Genomic DNA, 17,006 nt, shown 5'->3' with positions numbered 1-17,006 from the left:
GGTGACCAGTGGCGTCACCTGACTGCAGGATTTGTACGCCTGGCTGCTGCAACGGTCACCGGAGGCTATAAAATCCGAGCAGACGGAGACATCGAGCGAGAGAGGCCTCCCGGCGCACCGCCTTGCCCTTTGTGCGGACCCGTTGTGCCCCCGGCCCCTGTGCCGATAATGTAACGTCCTTGTTTTACTGCCCATACATGCTTGTTGACCCACCGCTGCCTTGACCGTTTCGTCGCTCAGCTCTGCACAACAGTGGCAGCAGGCTGAGATGTCCCAGTCCCGACAGTGGCGACACGGGTGGAGACCCATTCGTAACGGAACGGGCACATAAACTCCACCGTAAGGGCATGACGCGATAGTTTAATGGTTTAATTCCCGTATATATGCAGAAGTCCATTCTCTACTTTACATTCATAGATCCCTGGGAGTCCTCATACCCCTGCTGGCGCAGTGGTGCAGCGGTTAAGCGATGCGCCACTGCCCTGCTATAGAAGGTGCTGCCACCGGTGGGTCTTGTGAGACCCAGGTTGCTCTTTCCGAGCAACCTCTCGCAACCATTCATTAATTTAACTGTAACCTGCAGCCACGGTGGTGAGTTTAGTCATAATCCGGTGGGCAAGTTGTCACCTTCCTCCTAGGCTTCTCTCGGTGATTATTCGCGAATTTTTCGCTCACCGTGAATTTCGCCGCCGCCGGCGGGATTTCCGCTACACGGACTCCTTAAAGATATCTCGTTAAAACTCTTAGTCGCTCCAGGTGGCAGCGGTTGGAGTGTGACGTCAACGCCGCAGTTGTGAAGTTACACACCGGTCGTAGCTTATGCACCTGCGGACATCGTTCGCTTATGACATCGTTCCCAAAGTTCCGAAAAGTGGGAGCCTAATGCCGTTTTAAATGTTTAAAATAATTTAAATGCTTCCCTCTTGAAATAGAAAACTGTTCTTAACATTTTGGGGGTTAAACACCATGTTTCTATTTCAGAGTGTGCTAGTAATGAGAGATATGCCGGATCCAGTCGGTTTGGAGACTACACAATGTAACTGTTTCCGTCAGCACTGGTATTTTTCACGAGTGGAAAGGCGGAAGATGTGTACAAGGGTCACATGAAGAATTGCGGCTTCATTTCATTTGCGCAGAGACAGCTCCTTGCACCAATAACTGCCTGTTAAACTGCTTAACGAGGTGCCTGAGATTAAAGCGGCATTCTACGAGTTGAAATACATGCCTAAGACTGACTACTAGACTGCGCAGGCCCTTGTTCTTTGTGAAGAAACTTCACTCTATACTCTATTGCAGTTCTATTCGGCTCCTGAAAGCAAAGCACGAAGTCTGCATTGCAGTGCCGCAGTGGGCTGCAAAATGAGCTGCACCTAAGCCCGATAAAAGCTGATTCTGTTCTCGTAAAGATCGCTACCGCCGAAAAAAAAATGGACTTGAGATGAAAAGAGTTGCAATGTTTCTTGTCTTCATGCAGAGTGTGCGAAGACGTGACGCCGATAGCTGCACTGCACACCATCTCAGCGCCAATAGTTGAACCGACATCTGGCTCACATTTACACTGTGAATCAGGCATGCTTGGACAACCCCCTTTTTAAAGTATACAGTAAACGCAAGAGCCCGAACTGCTACGAAGTTGACAGCGCTAACCCCGAAGAGAGACCCTAGTACGCTGTAACTGCGATAAAATCTTTCCGCGGGGCTCACCGGCAAATTTCAGAGCCAAGATTTCGTCGGCGATCCTAGATCGTCTTGCCTCTCTTCGTCTCCGTCGTCATCAGTAGACAAACACCCTCGAGCAGAAATGCCCGTGGCAGGCGTTGATTGCTGCAATAGCAACTAAAGCATTTGGCTACAATAAAGAAACGCCCGCAAATAACGCGAGCGTGGACGTCACAATCAAATACCAGCGGCGAAATTAGTGTATTAGACAATCGTTACGAGTACAGAAGCGATGATTCATCGCTCTAGCTAATAGCTGCTTCTAATATATCATAGTTACAAACGGGAACGTTTTCTCCTCAGCACAAAAAGGCGCTTCAATTTGATATTACAATATTTCACTCGGCAGCAAGGCGCGTCTACCTACATAAAGTGTTTTCCCTAATCTCATCTCTACTCCTCATTGTTTGCCGCCACGGCAAACAATCAGCTCGACAATTGCCGCTGTCATATATCCTCGCAGGAAGATGAAAACAATCGGGAACTTACATTTTCATTCCTTTTCTTAACCAAGGTGCGGCCAGCATGTCCTCCAACCGAAACAGTTGCAAACAAAAAAGCTAAGCGACGGAGGCAACCCCGGAAGCATGAGGAGAAAGCAAACGAGAAAGTCAATGAAATTCATTGCTCCAGCCTCGAGCTGGTGGCTTATCAGGCGTAATAAAGCCTCCCATTAACCTCGTAGTGAACCCAGCTCATCGGAGTTAAGAGAGCACAACCGGCTTCTGTTCCTCCTCTCCAGAAGACGCCGTTAGCGATAGTCTTCAGTCGTGTAAGGCTTAAAACCGATGCACAGCTTTCCATCGTCCGCTTTGTTCTCGTATTGTTGCATAGCAACTGCACCTTCAGCCCCGATATTTCGCCTCGCATTAAGCGGTCTCCATAATGTGGGGCACCGTAGACGAGCAAATTTTTAGTGCAGCGCCTATAGACAAGCGACATGTTTGTAAACAAAGGGGGCGCTGCGGTCGGCAGCGACGCGGGGTGGAGGCAAAACGCACTACGCCAACACTGCGCCAAGCGACGCTTGCTTCTAAACCAACTGGTGTATGCGAATCTTTCAAAGCGTGCGCGTCGCTTGTGGTTAGAAACATTTCTGTTGATGCTTGGAGAGTAGTTCTACACTTTTTCAGCCTGTTCGCCAGAAGGAATTAGTAGGCGGAGCGCTGCATCGGGTGCTTCCTCGCTCCTATTTGACGACAAGTAACAGCGTAGTGCTACGGCGGGTGAAAGCGCGCGGTATGGGGAGGAACTAATCGTCCACAGTCATAAATTTATGGGCCGATAAAGCATATCCGATTGCTAGTGCAAGATAGGACGACGTGATGCACGACGCGAGTCAGCTTTCTCACACGACGAACCTTAAAATGTGCTTGGAACCCTGGAAATAAATGAACCCTATAGCTGCTTTGAATAAGGCAACTGTGATCCGAGAGCTCCATCAGCGCGTGCATAGACGTTTTCATCGAGCTCCAAACGAAATTTACGCACACTCTGGTAAGCTATGAAATTTTGCTTCTTATTTTAGAATTTTTTTATGTGTGCGTATTCTTATTGATCGGGAGTGGCTATTGGCATGGAATTTGCGGTCTTCGCCAGGTTCTGATCGGCGTATACAATGTGAAAATTCAAATAATTTGGGAAACAACACTGCGCGACTTTGTCGAGATCCTAGCGTTGTTGGACCGGTGATGAAACGACACCCTTGTTGACATTCGCGAAAATGAAAACAGAAAAAAACCATCGAGCTTGCTACTACCCGAGTCCGGTGCTTCTTCAAGCGTGGCACGGTGTGAACGCTGAAGTCGATTGGCGGCAGCTGTCTTTTATTTTTATTTTTTGCGCGAAGTGATGCTCGGGACGTTGTCCAGGTGATAATTAAGCACCTCAAAATGACCTTTTGCTTTCAACTTACGATCCCAAGCACACGGAATATCGCGCCTAAATTTATGCTGAGAGCACAACAGAATGAGAACGAGTTGCAGGCGTTACTTGATTTTTGCACTGCTCACCACGCGACCGAACAGCAACGATGCGAAGTCAGAGACACAACCCAACTTATTAGATTTGAATGCAGAAACACAACACCCACGGGGCGAAACGAGCTCGGCGGTAATAAGCCGCGAAGCATATCCGTCGCCGAACTTAGTTATCTTGCTCCTCGGTCCCTGCCCGCCGTTTTCGCCCCTATCTGACTGCAATAAACTCGAGGAAACTTATGCCGCTTCCTTTCTTCTGGATTGCGGCTCAACCAACCGCACCACAATTTGTCGGCACGCCGTGAATTGTGCCCAAAAACACGCAAGCGTGGCGCACCCAATGCGGAAGGTCCCGCTTTTTGCATACACAATGAAAGTCGCTGCTGACGCCAGCGCCGCCGCATCTCTTTGACGTCACGGCCTGACCGGCGGCTGCATCATGCCTGCGCACTGCAGAAGCAACATGTATTGACCAACTGCGTCACTGTTGGATCCGCGCAGTAGCATAAAAGGAAATTTAAATTAGCCCCGATAGGCTTCTCGCAGATAAATATACCGCAATAGGAAACTGGCTAACAGGGAATGGGCCGCGGTAGTAAAACGCGAAATCTGGGAGTCGATCGGCACTGAAACTATGTATTTAATAGCATGCAAGTTACTGCGTTCATTCACCTGAACATCACCGCAGTACGCTTATAACTGCGCAAGGAAAAAAAAGCACTTATATAGCTGCGCACGCGTTTATCACCTTGAGCCGGTGTGCACGGGGCGCCGGCAGGATCACTGCCCCCAAGGAAGGCGTTCTTTTGTTAATAGCACAGCATGTTTTAATGGCGCGTTTTATGGCATTTAATATTAACTTGAAAGTGTTTATTAATACGACCGACATAATTATTTGTTTCGAGTAAAAAGAAGTCTGGTAAGTTCTTGCGCGGTCACGTTGGCGTGTTTAGAATAGCGTACCTTAAGCGTGCTAAAAGCCACATGCTTTTTCATTGCATCATGCATGTGTCATGTTTCGTGATGTAGTCCATGATCGCGAAGCTTGTTTAAAAAGAAGCAGCCGCAGGCATGCTACTAACAGAGATGTGGCGAGAATGAGAGGGGACGCGGCAATGAAAATTGCTTTCGTTATTTATGCATGCGATATGTAACTAAATTTAGTGCAAATATGAAATTGCTACGCTAGTTTCAGTAATGCGCTTTATTTTTAGCTACACGTGGTGCAGTTCTTGGCTAATTATAATTAACACCCTCGGCAAGTCACCTCAAGGTATTAAATATTTCAGTAGAATGTACGCAAGTTTTTTATGCCAGCATGTTCACAAAGCTTTGTTCTGTATGATGACGCTATTAGTTATTTTTTTAGATGATCATGTACTTATGCATGCATAGTTACATGAAAACGTTTCTTACAAAAATAACGAACATGGTACTCCACATGTAGGAAAACAAAATCGAGAGATAAGATAAATTACGCTCCTCAATGTCTCAGGAATCGTTTGTGACAAATAGAGTCATTCTATTTTCACGCGTTACGAAATCCCGAAGGTGTGAGTGATGCTAATCGTTGAAAATGTGAAAGGTCAGAAAACAAACCTTAACGTTTATTCCCTCGTTTTTGGCCTCCTCGCTTGCGCTTAGGTCAAAGAAATGCGGCACTGAACTAAAAAAACTGAACTCAAAGAAAGCCTCAAAGAAATCAAAGAAATTATCTCCCAATTTTCGACGACCACGCATCTAGAAAGCGTAATTTATAAATTTCTACTGAATATTTTGCTGTAATTTTTCGCCACGAAACAGAAGACCCCAGCGCTAAGAAAGAAAATGATTCCAGAAATAAAAAATTTTCACCAAATCGATCAGTTTAACAAGGGGAGAGAGAATTCGGCCTGGGTGGTGCGTGATCCTGCGGATAAAAACAGCGCTTAAGCGAGACAGAGGAGACCGGAGACACGACGCTGTCCCCACTTTTCGCACCGCGCGACAAGTATGTATGTCAACAGACGGTGAGCGCACGTCTGCTCCGCCGCAAGAACGCCAGCACATCCTCTCACTACTGTCCCGAAGTAAAATCACTCTGGCTAGAGCAGAGTGTCAAAAACTTCCTATTTTATTCAATGCCTAGCGTAGAAATCAACGCCAGAAACGCTTTCTGTTTACTACTAACCACCCCGCCGCGGTGGCTCAGTGGTTAGGGCGCTCGACTACTGATCCGGAGTTCCCGGGTTAGAACCAGACCGCGGCGGCTGCGTTTTTATGGAGGAAAAACGCTAAGGCGCCCGTGTGCTGTGCGATGTCAGTGCACGTTAAAGATCCCCAGGTGGTCGAAATTATTCCGGAGCCCTCCACTACGGCACCTCTTCTTCCTTTCTTCTTTCACTCCCTCCTTTATCCCTTCCTTTACGGCGCGGTTCAGGTGTCCAACGATATATGAGACAGATACTGCGCCATTTCCTTTCCCCCAAAACCAATTATTATTATTATTATTATTATTATTATTATTATTATTATTATTATTATTATTATTATTATTATTATTATTATTATTAACCATATATACAATGCACAGTGGCGAACTATTTCTCTGAATACGCCGCACGTGGCCAACGCGAGCTCGTGTACTTCAAGAAATTACTAAGTTGCAAACATCAACCATTGCTGTGATTCGCAGAAACTGAAAACGCGCCCACAAGCCTTGAAAACCAGCGCTCAGCACCTCTTCGCGACGACACTTCCTGGCCTTTTTGCCTACCGCGAGCCCGCTAGCGACTGCAGCGCCACCTCGTTTGTTTGCAAACATGCAGGAGGTCTATACTAGGCACATTTTCCGGTTTCGGGCATACGGACGCACGTATACTGTGGGATGCACTGGTATCCCTCCTCGCCCCCCGCGCCAGCGGCGAGCGTGACTCCCACGTGCACGCTACACCGGGAATGTGGAGAGAAGGCACTCCTGCGTCCCATGCCCATTCTCAGTTCCAGTACCAAAAAATTTTATTTCCATCAGAAATGGAGGCCCTCTACTCCCTACCCCTGGCGCGCAGGCCTAGGGGCAGAGGCCGGGGCCTCCGCGACTAGATGCAGGCAAAGAGTTGTTGGCTCTTCGCGGCCTCTGCCGCCAGATGGATGGCTTTCTTCTGGGTCGCGGGGTCCGCGCTTTGCAGAAGGGTTTCCCAGGCTTCTCTACCATCTATTTCTTCCCTCATCCCTGGGGAGTGTACACACTGCCAAATTATATGGTCGAGGGTCCCCCTCTCTCCACATTTTTTTACATTTAGCTTCTATGTCCTCTCCTTTCTTCTTTCACTCCCTCCTTTATCCCTTCCCTTACGGCGCGGTTCAGGTGTCCAAAGATATATGAGACAGATACTGCGCCATTTCCTTTCCCCAAAAAACCAATTAATATTAATAACTTCTATGTCCTCGTCTTGTAGGACGTGTCACGCCCATACCGGGTTTATGAAATTTCCGGCCTGTAGCCTTCTCCAGGTTACTGCCTCTCTGTTCCCGAGCTCCTTGTCCGGAGGAGGGACAGTTCTTCGCTGCAGTCTGTAATTCTCTATGATTTCTGTGTATGTTTGTAGTCTCTCGTCTATTCCTTGCAATCTGGCGGTTCCGCTTCTGCTCGGAGGTAGAGATCTCGAGCTAGAAGGTGCGCCGCTTCATTGCCTGGTACTGACGTATGAGCTGGTGCCCATATTAGGCTAATTTTTCTATTCATCTTTTTCCCCGTTAGAATCCTCACCGCTTCTGATGCGACTCTACCTCTTCCATAATTGTAGATTGCTGTTTTACTGTCACTTATTATATAATTTGCCTCTGTTCCCACGCAAGCAAGCGCTATTGCTACCTCTTCTGCTACTTCCGAATTGCGGCTGCGTATCGTAGCTGCTGATATTGCTGTACCCTTGCCATCCACCACTGAGGCTACAGCTGCTCCCAGTCTACCGCTCGCCGCATCCGTGTATGCTACCGTCTCCTTATTCATTTCGTTGAAGCGTCTCATGAGGGCTTCGGCTCTCTTTTCCCTCCTCTCACTGTTGAAGGTGGGGTGCATGTTTCTCGGAAGTAGGCCTATTCTGAGATGTTCCCTGACCTCCTTCGGGATGTCTTGTCTTTGCTGCATGCCTCTGTCTGCCTGCAATCGTACCATGCCTAAAATCGCTCTGCCTGTATATGTCTGGCTAAGTCTTTCCTGCTGAGCTGTTCTGACCGCCTCGGCATTTTCCTTCCACGTGTTGTGTATCCCCCCATAGCTAGGAGTCTTTCCGTTGAGGTGCTTATGGGTATTCCTAACGCTCGCTTGTAGCACCTCCTAATTATTGAGTCCAACTTATCTCTTTCTGGGGCCCGGATGTTAAGGTATGGTGTAGCGTAGCTGAGTCGACTGATTATGTATGCTTGCACCAATTTTATTAGGCTCCTTTCTTTGAGTCCTCTCCCTTTGAGCGCTATTCTTCTGAATATTCCAGTTACTTGCGCTGCATATCCTTCCAGCTTCTTTATTGTTTCATCATTGTATCCATTTTCCTGAATAAAAAGGCCTAAAATTCTTATCTTGTCACCCTAGGCACCGGTTTGCCTCCTACCATAATACTAAGATTGCTACCCCTTTTTAATCTTAAAGATTTCGGGTTGTATATTACGAGTTCTGATTTCTCTGGCGAGCAGGCTAGCCCCCTTCCTGCCGCGTACTCCACTACTGTAGGGAGAAACACGCACACACACACGTTGCGTTCGTGTGTGTGTGTGCGTGTTTCTCCCTCCCGTCCTGTGTTATTCTGCGCAGTTTTTAATTATGTCGCTACACCAACTGGCCCAACGTTCTACCCAATTAAGCTCCACTACTGTGTCTGCCGCAGTTTGAAGTTTGTTTTCTATCTCTGCATCGCTGCCTTTGTTTATCCAGACATCTATGTCGTCCGCATACATGCTAAAGTGTAAGTTCTCGATTCCTCCCAGTTTCGCTGGGAGGCCTCTCATGGCTAGGTTGAAGAGGAGCGGGGATAGGACCGATCACTGTGGTGTACCTCTCTTGCCTAGCTCTATTTCTTCTGACTCCAGGTCCTGGTATCTTATTTTGGCTGTCCTATTTGACAGGAAGTCTTTAATGTAGTTGTATATCTTGCCGCCTACACCGATCTCCTGAAGTTCCGATAGGACCGCCTTATGTTTTACATTGTCAAAAGCTTTCTTAAGATCTAATCCCAAGATTGCCTTTGTGTCCTTAGTCCGAGAGTCTATGATGTCATATTGTAATCTCAACATAACGTCTTGAGTACTTAGGCCTGGCCTAAATCCGACCATCTCGTTTGGCCATAATTTCTTGTCCTCCATGTATCTGGTTAGCCTCGTTTGGATTACATACTCCATCAACTTCCCTACGCATGAGGTGAGGGAGATTGGTCTGACGTTCTTCAATTTTAAGGGCTTTCCAGGTTTGGGAATAAGAACGATGCTTGCTTCTTTCCATTGTTTTGGTAGCTTCCCCTTTTCCCACACCTGCTGCATGTATTTAGTTATAGCAGTTATCGACTCATCATCCAGGTTTCTTAGCATTTTGTTGGTTATTCCGGCCGGGCGTTGAGCCGATTTAGTTTTGAGCTTGATTATCTCCGCTCTCACTTCCGCCTCCGTTATGGGCGTGTCCAGTTCTTCATTGCCCGGTCCCTCATAATTTGGCAGGTTAGTGCGTGCTATGTTCCCTATATATGTTTGTTTGATTTCCTCCATGAAGCTATCATCTGTTCCCTCATATTTGCGCCGTGTTTTGGCCAATCTAATGTTCGTCTGTGACTTTGACTGGGTTGGGTCTAGCATGTGTCTCATGATGTTCCAGGTTTCCGCTAGGCTCATTCCCTTCTCCGTGTCATCGCATTTACTGCACCAGTTTTGTTCGCACAACTGTATTGCGTACTTTTCGATCTCTCGGTTTAGCCTAGCTATTCGTCTCTTCAGGGTCCGATTCCATCTCTGTTTTTTAAGTCGGTTCTCTAAGCCTCTTTTTGCCTCCCACATGTGCAGAAGTTTACTATCTGCCACTAACGGAGCTTCTTGGCCTTCTAGAGTTGCCGTCGCTTCGGTGGCATGTCTTTTAAGTGTATTTGTCCACTCCTCTAGGTCCGTGATTGTAGTAGCGGCGGACTCTTCCCTTCACTTCCTGAATTTGTCCCATTCTGTAACTTTTGGTTGCTTCAGCCGTTTTTCCTTGATACCTTTGGTCGTTGTTGTAGCTATTATATAGTGGTCACTACCTAGGTCTTGCCCTGTATTTTCCCAGGACACCGCCTTGGTGTTCTTCCACAGTGTTAGGTCAGGTGTGGTGTCTGCAGTGACACTGTTCCCTTTCCTCGTCGGGGTTCCTGGATCAGTGTGTATTGTCAGACTCAGTTCTTGTATATCCTCCCAAAGCTGTCTTCCCTTACCATCTTTTCTATTGTATCCCCACTCCTCATGCATTGCGTTTATATCTCCTACTATGAAGAGGGGGTTTCTTCCTGCTGCTTTCAGGGCTTTCCTGAATATGGCCCTGAACCTTACTTTTTTTTTGTTTGGGACTTGAGTAGATGTTAAGTAGGAAGTGGCTAGGCTCTTCTTTCCTACCCGTGAGCATTTCTACCAAGACTCCTTCTATGTCCCTGGATTGAATCTCATGTTCGATCGTCGCGATGTTTCTCTTTACTAGAGTCGTTACTCTCGATTTCTCTCCCCTGTCGCTGTGGAATGCCTGATATCCTGGCAGGGATGCTGGTTTCCCGGTCTCTTGTATCGCTATCGCTAGCGGCTTCTCTTCTAACGTATCCACGTAATTTTGCAATAACGCTCGCTTGCGTTGGAATCCTCGGCAATTCATTGCCAAATAATGGACTTATTTCGTGCGTTTCTGGCCATATTTAATTTGGGTAAAAGCGTCCTGTAAGTTTTTCGGTCGTTCCCCTAGGGCAACCAGCTCAGTTCTCTGCGTTTGCAATTCAGCTCTTTCCCCAACCTTGACGTGACGTCACGGCAGCGCACTGGAAACTTAGGGAAGGGGTTGGATTCCTGAGCTTGTTAGTGCAACGCCCAAGGGGTATGGGCTCCGTGCGCTGGTATAGTGGCGCCAGCAGCGACCACATCGCCAGCGCCGCCTCGTGGCAGTCGCCGCGTTAACCGGACGCTCAGTCACGGCCGGTCTCTCGAGGGGAGAGCGCCCCCCCCCCCCATCAAGACGCCCTGGTGTCCCTGCGCCTTCCTCCATGCCCGATGCGTTCGCGTCAGCCCGGTCCCATTGTAGACGCGCACTGACCGCGATGTCATTCTAAGTCAACGCCTGCTTCTATGCGGATTTCAACGCATTGAAAGTCTTGACGCCACCGCTGCTACATTTAGTTTCAATTGCTTTCAGGTTGGGCTGATCACTGAGTCGCTCGAAGTTCCGTTGCCCATGGTTCCGTATACTAAGCAGGTTAGAATAAATGGGCCCCCTTTTCCTACTGTCCGAGGTGAGGCCCTGGGCTGCAGCCCCCTTAGCCCACCCCCCTTAATCCAGCGCTGACAACAGGGTAGCATTTGAACAGAGCGATGCAAGCTTTCTTCACCGGACAGTAGCCGATGTCGTCGACTCCATCATGGAAGAAACTCCACCAACAGCGAGCTCCAGTCACGCAGTAAGCCGACACGATTCCCTTTCTCCTTGCTTGGGATTGAAGACCGGAGACAACAGCAAGAAAACAACTAACTTGCAATAAGAATATGACTTAGGAGAGTTTCTGGGCAAAGCTAAACTTACTGGCATCCCGGACTTTTTGAAGTTACGTCTTCTAAGCCATGGTCGCCAAATGTTACATACGCCTTTAAGAAGGATGTAACACCTGGAAAGAGGCCTTTTCGCCACCAATGACTAGGAGATTACGCCCCTTGGCTTGCGTACTCAGCAACAGCGAAAGGCGCCCTTTGTCGTTTTTCCGTCACTTTTCCTCCGCGTGTTCACCGGGCTACTCAAGGTAGTTTTATCGTGCGCGCTTTCAGTAACTACAGAAAAATGCAAGAGGCGTGCAGGGATCACGTAAAACCCCAGTGGCACCAGGAGGCAAAGACGGCCTCAAGAACTTTAGGGATGTGATGAAAGGCAAGCAGCTACCCGTTGTACAGCAGCTGAACAGAGCACTACACGAGCAAGTTGAAAGGAATCGTGAGAAACTATTTCCAATATAGCTTCCACCATTGTCTTTTGCGTGCAGCATGACTTGCCAATTCGCGGCAAGCAGTCCGATAATGGGTCTTCTATGATCTCCTTGACTTTCGGGTAGAAGGTGGAGATACTCGACTTCAGGAGCAGGTCGCTTCTTCTGCTGGCAATGCTAAGTACACTTATGTCCGCGTCCAGAACGACATCATCACAATCTGTGGCGACATCCTGAGAGAGCAGATAGTTGCCGAAGCTAACACACCGTTTGCTTTTTTCCGTTCTTGCTGACCAAAATGCAGATATTTCAGGAAAAGAGCAGATGTCTATAGGCGTTCGCTTTATTTGTTGACAACGCGGGAGCCGAAATGTGCGTTCGAGAGCAGTTTTTGGAATTTGGAATTTGTAGAGCTTGGAGGAAAAACGCTAAGGCGCCCGTGTGCTGTGCGATGTCAGTGCACGTTAAAGATCCCCAGGTGGTCGAAATTATTCCGGAGCCCTCCACTACGGCACATCTTCTTCCTTTCTTCCTTCACTCCCTCCTTTATCCCTTCCCTTACGGCGCGGTTCAGGTGTCCAACGATATATGAGACAGATACTGCGCCATTTCCTTTCCCCCAAAACCAATTATTATTATTATTATTTGTAGAGCTAGAGCAATTAAACTCCGCTTGCATCGCCTCTGCAATCTTGAAGCTTTTGACGAATGCCGGGCTGATTCTTTCGAACCTCGTTGGACAGGGGTACGATGGACGCTCTACAATGGCTGGAAAATAAGCTTCAGTGAACAAAATAGTACAAAAACAGTTCCCGAAGGCACTATTTTTCTACTGCGCAAGTCACTAACTAAATCTCGTCATCTACGATTTGAACGACGTCTCTGAAATTCGAGACACAATTGGGATAATCAAACAAACCATGAACTTCTTCCGCGAGAGCGTGCTCCGGAAAAAATTGGTGCCCAACATTCCGATGCTGCGTGAGACAAGATGGTCTGCAAAATACAAGTCTATTAGGATCTTCTCTCAGCATTACGTGGCTATAGTCAAAGCATTCGAGGAGCTCGCGAAAACTCACGCGTGCAGCTAACAATACGAAGCAGCGCTAACAATACGAGGGCGCATAGACGAGACGTACGCATGAGCGCTCGTGTGTACGTATTGTCTCTGCGCCAATAGAATTGTTTGCGCTGTTTTAAGAATGATCCACCACCAATTAACACGCTAAAGCTTCTAAATTAAGATATCAGCCGCCTGTCACTTGATGCTACAGTGCAAGTGGAATGGTATGGCGGTATTTTCAGAATTAAGCACTGCCTCTGCTGCATCTAGAATTTTATCACGCTCCTGCGTGCCACTGGGACAGCTTTGCTGGCAAGCAGCTGCGTACAAAATGGCAATGAGGATGACAAGCTCGAGGTTTCCCGTAGAAACTGAGTCGGAAAGGTTGTTAAATGCAAGGCAGATTCCAGTATAACTACGAAAGTCTGCTCAGGCGCTGGATATGGGTATTGCAGCCAGAACGAACACTGGCGCACAATTCTGATAAGATGCCCGGCTGGATCCTGGCTCACTCTACTTGCCATCAGGTAACTGAAATCTACACGTTCTATTAGGTACTTCAACAGTGACCACACGCTATAGACAGTGCCACGTACACGCAGTCCTGTAGCTGCCGACTTGTTTATAAAGGCTTTCATTCCATTAGTTTGGTTTTCCCACGCACTCAGGTGCGACAGAAATAAATGAAGCTTGTCAGCAGGTGCAGAACTTGGACCTAAAACCCCGGCAGTGAAGCGCGAAAACGCATGGGCTCAACACTTGGACAGCCTTTACTACTGCCTGGCCAGCACGGCGGCAGGGGCGCAATGCTAGGGTGCTAGTAAAAACCGCGGGAGCGCCCCCTTCGGCGAGGGGAGGCGTTTTGCTTCAGCTGCGCCGCTGCTATAGGCTGCGTTCCAATACTGCCAAGTAGACGGCTACTTAGACGTCTAGCCGGACAGCCGCCATCTTGGGACGCGTTCCATTTCTCGGCGAAGCAGTCTCATAAGACTGCCTCGCCGAAGTCCACATCGATGCAGGCTAACTTGCTGTCTAAAGATGGCGGAGCTGATGTACACGGATGAGCGAGTCGTGCTCTTGCGGGCGTCGGACTGTACACGGAGTATAGGAAAGGAAAAATGTGAGTCATTCCATTATGTTATTTGGTACGCAAACTAGTGGCTAATTAATCTTCGTGGACGTGCGATTCCTAGCAGTGAATCACGCAGGAGAAAATCGTGCAGTTGAGAGCTTTGCTAAAGCAGCGGACGCTGTAGGTCTGTTTACGTGATCCGGCATCTGACGATGCCGGATCTTAATTAGCACCTTGATTTTAGAGAATACTCGTCGCTGTCGACGGGCGTTAAGACGGCTGGCGTGACGGTTAAAAAATGTGTTCTTCTGTTGCTGTATTAGTTGCACCAACTCTTTCGCGTGCTTTCTTTTTTATCTTTACACTCTTAGAACAAATACAGTATTGTGCGTTTTTATCGCTGACACTTTCAAAAATTTCCCCGCCTCAACCGCTGGCTCGTTTGCGGTGAAACTGCACACAGAGCTTGCGTATTATGGTAACTTTTGTATCGTAACAAGTTTGACAATAGTACTTACTTTGTTCAGGCGCACATGATGCGAAAACGTAAGCGTCTACGAAAGATCGGCGAGCCAAATCCCGCAGACGATGCTTTTTCGCTGAGAACCGGCATTGGCGCCATCTGTTTTCGGCAGCGGAAAGCGTCACGACGGAGCGTCCTGCGAGAAAAAGAGCCGTTCTTCCGGCCTAATGTGTGTATATCGTTTTAATAGGGCAAATGATGAGATACGCCTGGAATTGGTTTGTTTTTCAGTGCTATAATTTGAAAATACTTAAGATGAAGCAAATGCCGAACGGCATATTCAAAGGGCCCGCGCTCTTTGCTACGCTCGCCTCGGCGGCCTAGTCGTGACGCTTTCCGCTGCCGAAAAGAGATCGCGCCACTGCCGGCTCTCAGCGAAAAAGCGTCGTCTGCGGGTTTTGGCTCGCCGATCTCTCGTAGACGCTTACGTTTTCGCATCATGTGCGCCTGAACTAAGTAAGTACCATTGTCAAACTTGCTACGATGCAAAAGTTACCACAATACGCAAGCTCTGTGTGCAGTTTCACCGCAAACGAGCCAGGGGTTGAGGCGGGGAAATTTTTGAAAGTGTCAGCGATAGAAACGCACAATACTGTACACCGGCATGTTGCGAATTGATTTTAGTCTTTGCAGGATTAAAGATCGCTGCTGTATTTAGGTCTCTCGCTGTCTCCGAGTGCCATGTACGGCAGACAGCAGGTTTAATGTCACGTATGTGTTTTCCTGTTACAGTGTATATTAGCCGTATCGCATTTTGCGCATATTGATTACAGTCTTTCGTATTCTTTCTTATGTTTACAGGACCGTCTGGACGAGCACGTTCGAGGAGCATGTACAGTTTAGCATCAATAATAAAAGAATAATCGCATATCACTTTAGCGTCGTCTTCGGAGACCGGCCCCGTCTGCTACAAGTAGACTGACCGATAGGCACATCCACCAGTCCGGTTTACGCGCAAAGTCATTGCAGAAGAAATGTGTAAACTTGTTGAAAACCCGTTTTTAATTATTGTTATTGCTCAGTTTGTGAAAAATAGTAGTACAACTGTTCATAAGCTTTAGTTACATTATTATGCCGCGAGGCGGCGTGAGCAGTAGACAAGTTCCAATACATGGACATGTAGACTGCTTCCGCTTCCTAGACGTCACACTAGACGTCTTGTAAGTATTGGAACGCAGCCATAGCCAACGTTTTTAGAAAGAGATCTAAAAACGTTGGCCATAGTGGTCTAGAGTACCGCTGACGCGCGCTTCGTTCGCGCCACTCATGGAGGAAGGAAACTCCATGGCGCCACTAGACCAGTATATATTCTAGTTCACTATATTCTAGGCACTATAGAGTAGACATAAGTGATGTGTGCTAGGTCGTATGATGTGTACAGGGGCGCGCAAAGTCCTTCGAAGCAAACAAATAGCCAGAGCCTCCGGTGGTGCATTTTTGTTTTACTTGCTTTACAGCGCTTTTATCTAAAGCAAACAAGTTGGTTTTGTTGATGAAATATCAAACGCAAAAGCTTGAGAAATTGTATCGCTATTTATTGACACGATTTGCAGTATATTTACTGGTTGTCCAATCAAGCTTCCGCCTAGTGATGTCATATCTACTGCTAAAAACCGCCACTGTATGGTGACACCGTCAGCGCCATGAATTTGTTTTTGCGAGCTAATTAAAATATTAACTAGGGTACACGCGGTACGACCAATGCTAACAGCATCATTAACTCATTATATGCAACCAACAGGCAAAACAATGCACTGATTATGTGTTTTGGGCCGCTTAAAGACAGGAGAGGAAACCTGGCTGCGACGAGTTGCTCAACGCGTTAGCTTAAGCTGGACTTCATTGAATCAATACAAGATCTGCTGTGGGCATTCAGAAGTTGCAGTTTGACAATGCTTCTTTTCACTGTTTTGGTGTTACCAGCCAAATGGTACGACAGGATAGGTTTCGCCTGCCTTTAGTCATAGGTCCAGAAATCATGCAGAATGAAAAACCAACCTTCGGTTAAGAAATGCAATAGAGCATTTTAAAGAAAATTCATGAGTCATCTGAAATGGGGCGAGGGTGCCACGAAAAACCTCTTAAACGTCAGATATGCCAGACTAGGAAGATTCATGAGAATGACCAAAAAGGACAAGGTAGTCATTCACATACCTGGAAGTCTTGACTGCTGGTAAGGCTTCTAAGAGCAGGGTGAGACCCTGTTTCTTACATGCAAGAAACAAACAAAAACATCCTGACCCCCTTAAGCACAGTGAATAAGCAGGGTGCTGGGGGGTTCGACGTGCACCAAGCTGTCAAGCACACTAACCTTTGAAGCAGTCGCCACCATGCAGGTATGTGTGTAGCCCCTGTTGACTGCATCTGTAACAATAGCCGTGGTCAGACGCCCGTGCGGGGGCGCCATGAGTGGAAAGGGAGGGGCTATTGAAAAGCCTCTGGAGAACAGAACAGCCGTCCAAGGAAGGCGTTTGTACCTCTGTTG

Source organism: Amblyomma americanum, chromosome 6 (genome assembly GCF_052857255.1).
Source record: "Amblyomma americanum isolate KBUSLIRL-KWMA chromosome 6, ASM5285725v1, whole genome shotgun sequence".
In the NCBI taxonomy this organism is placed as follows: Eukaryota; Metazoa; Arthropoda; class Arachnida; order Ixodida; family Ixodidae; genus Amblyomma; species Amblyomma americanum.
The sequence above is the reverse complement of the archived record's forward strand: the minus strand, read 5'-3'. Positions refer to the sequence as shown.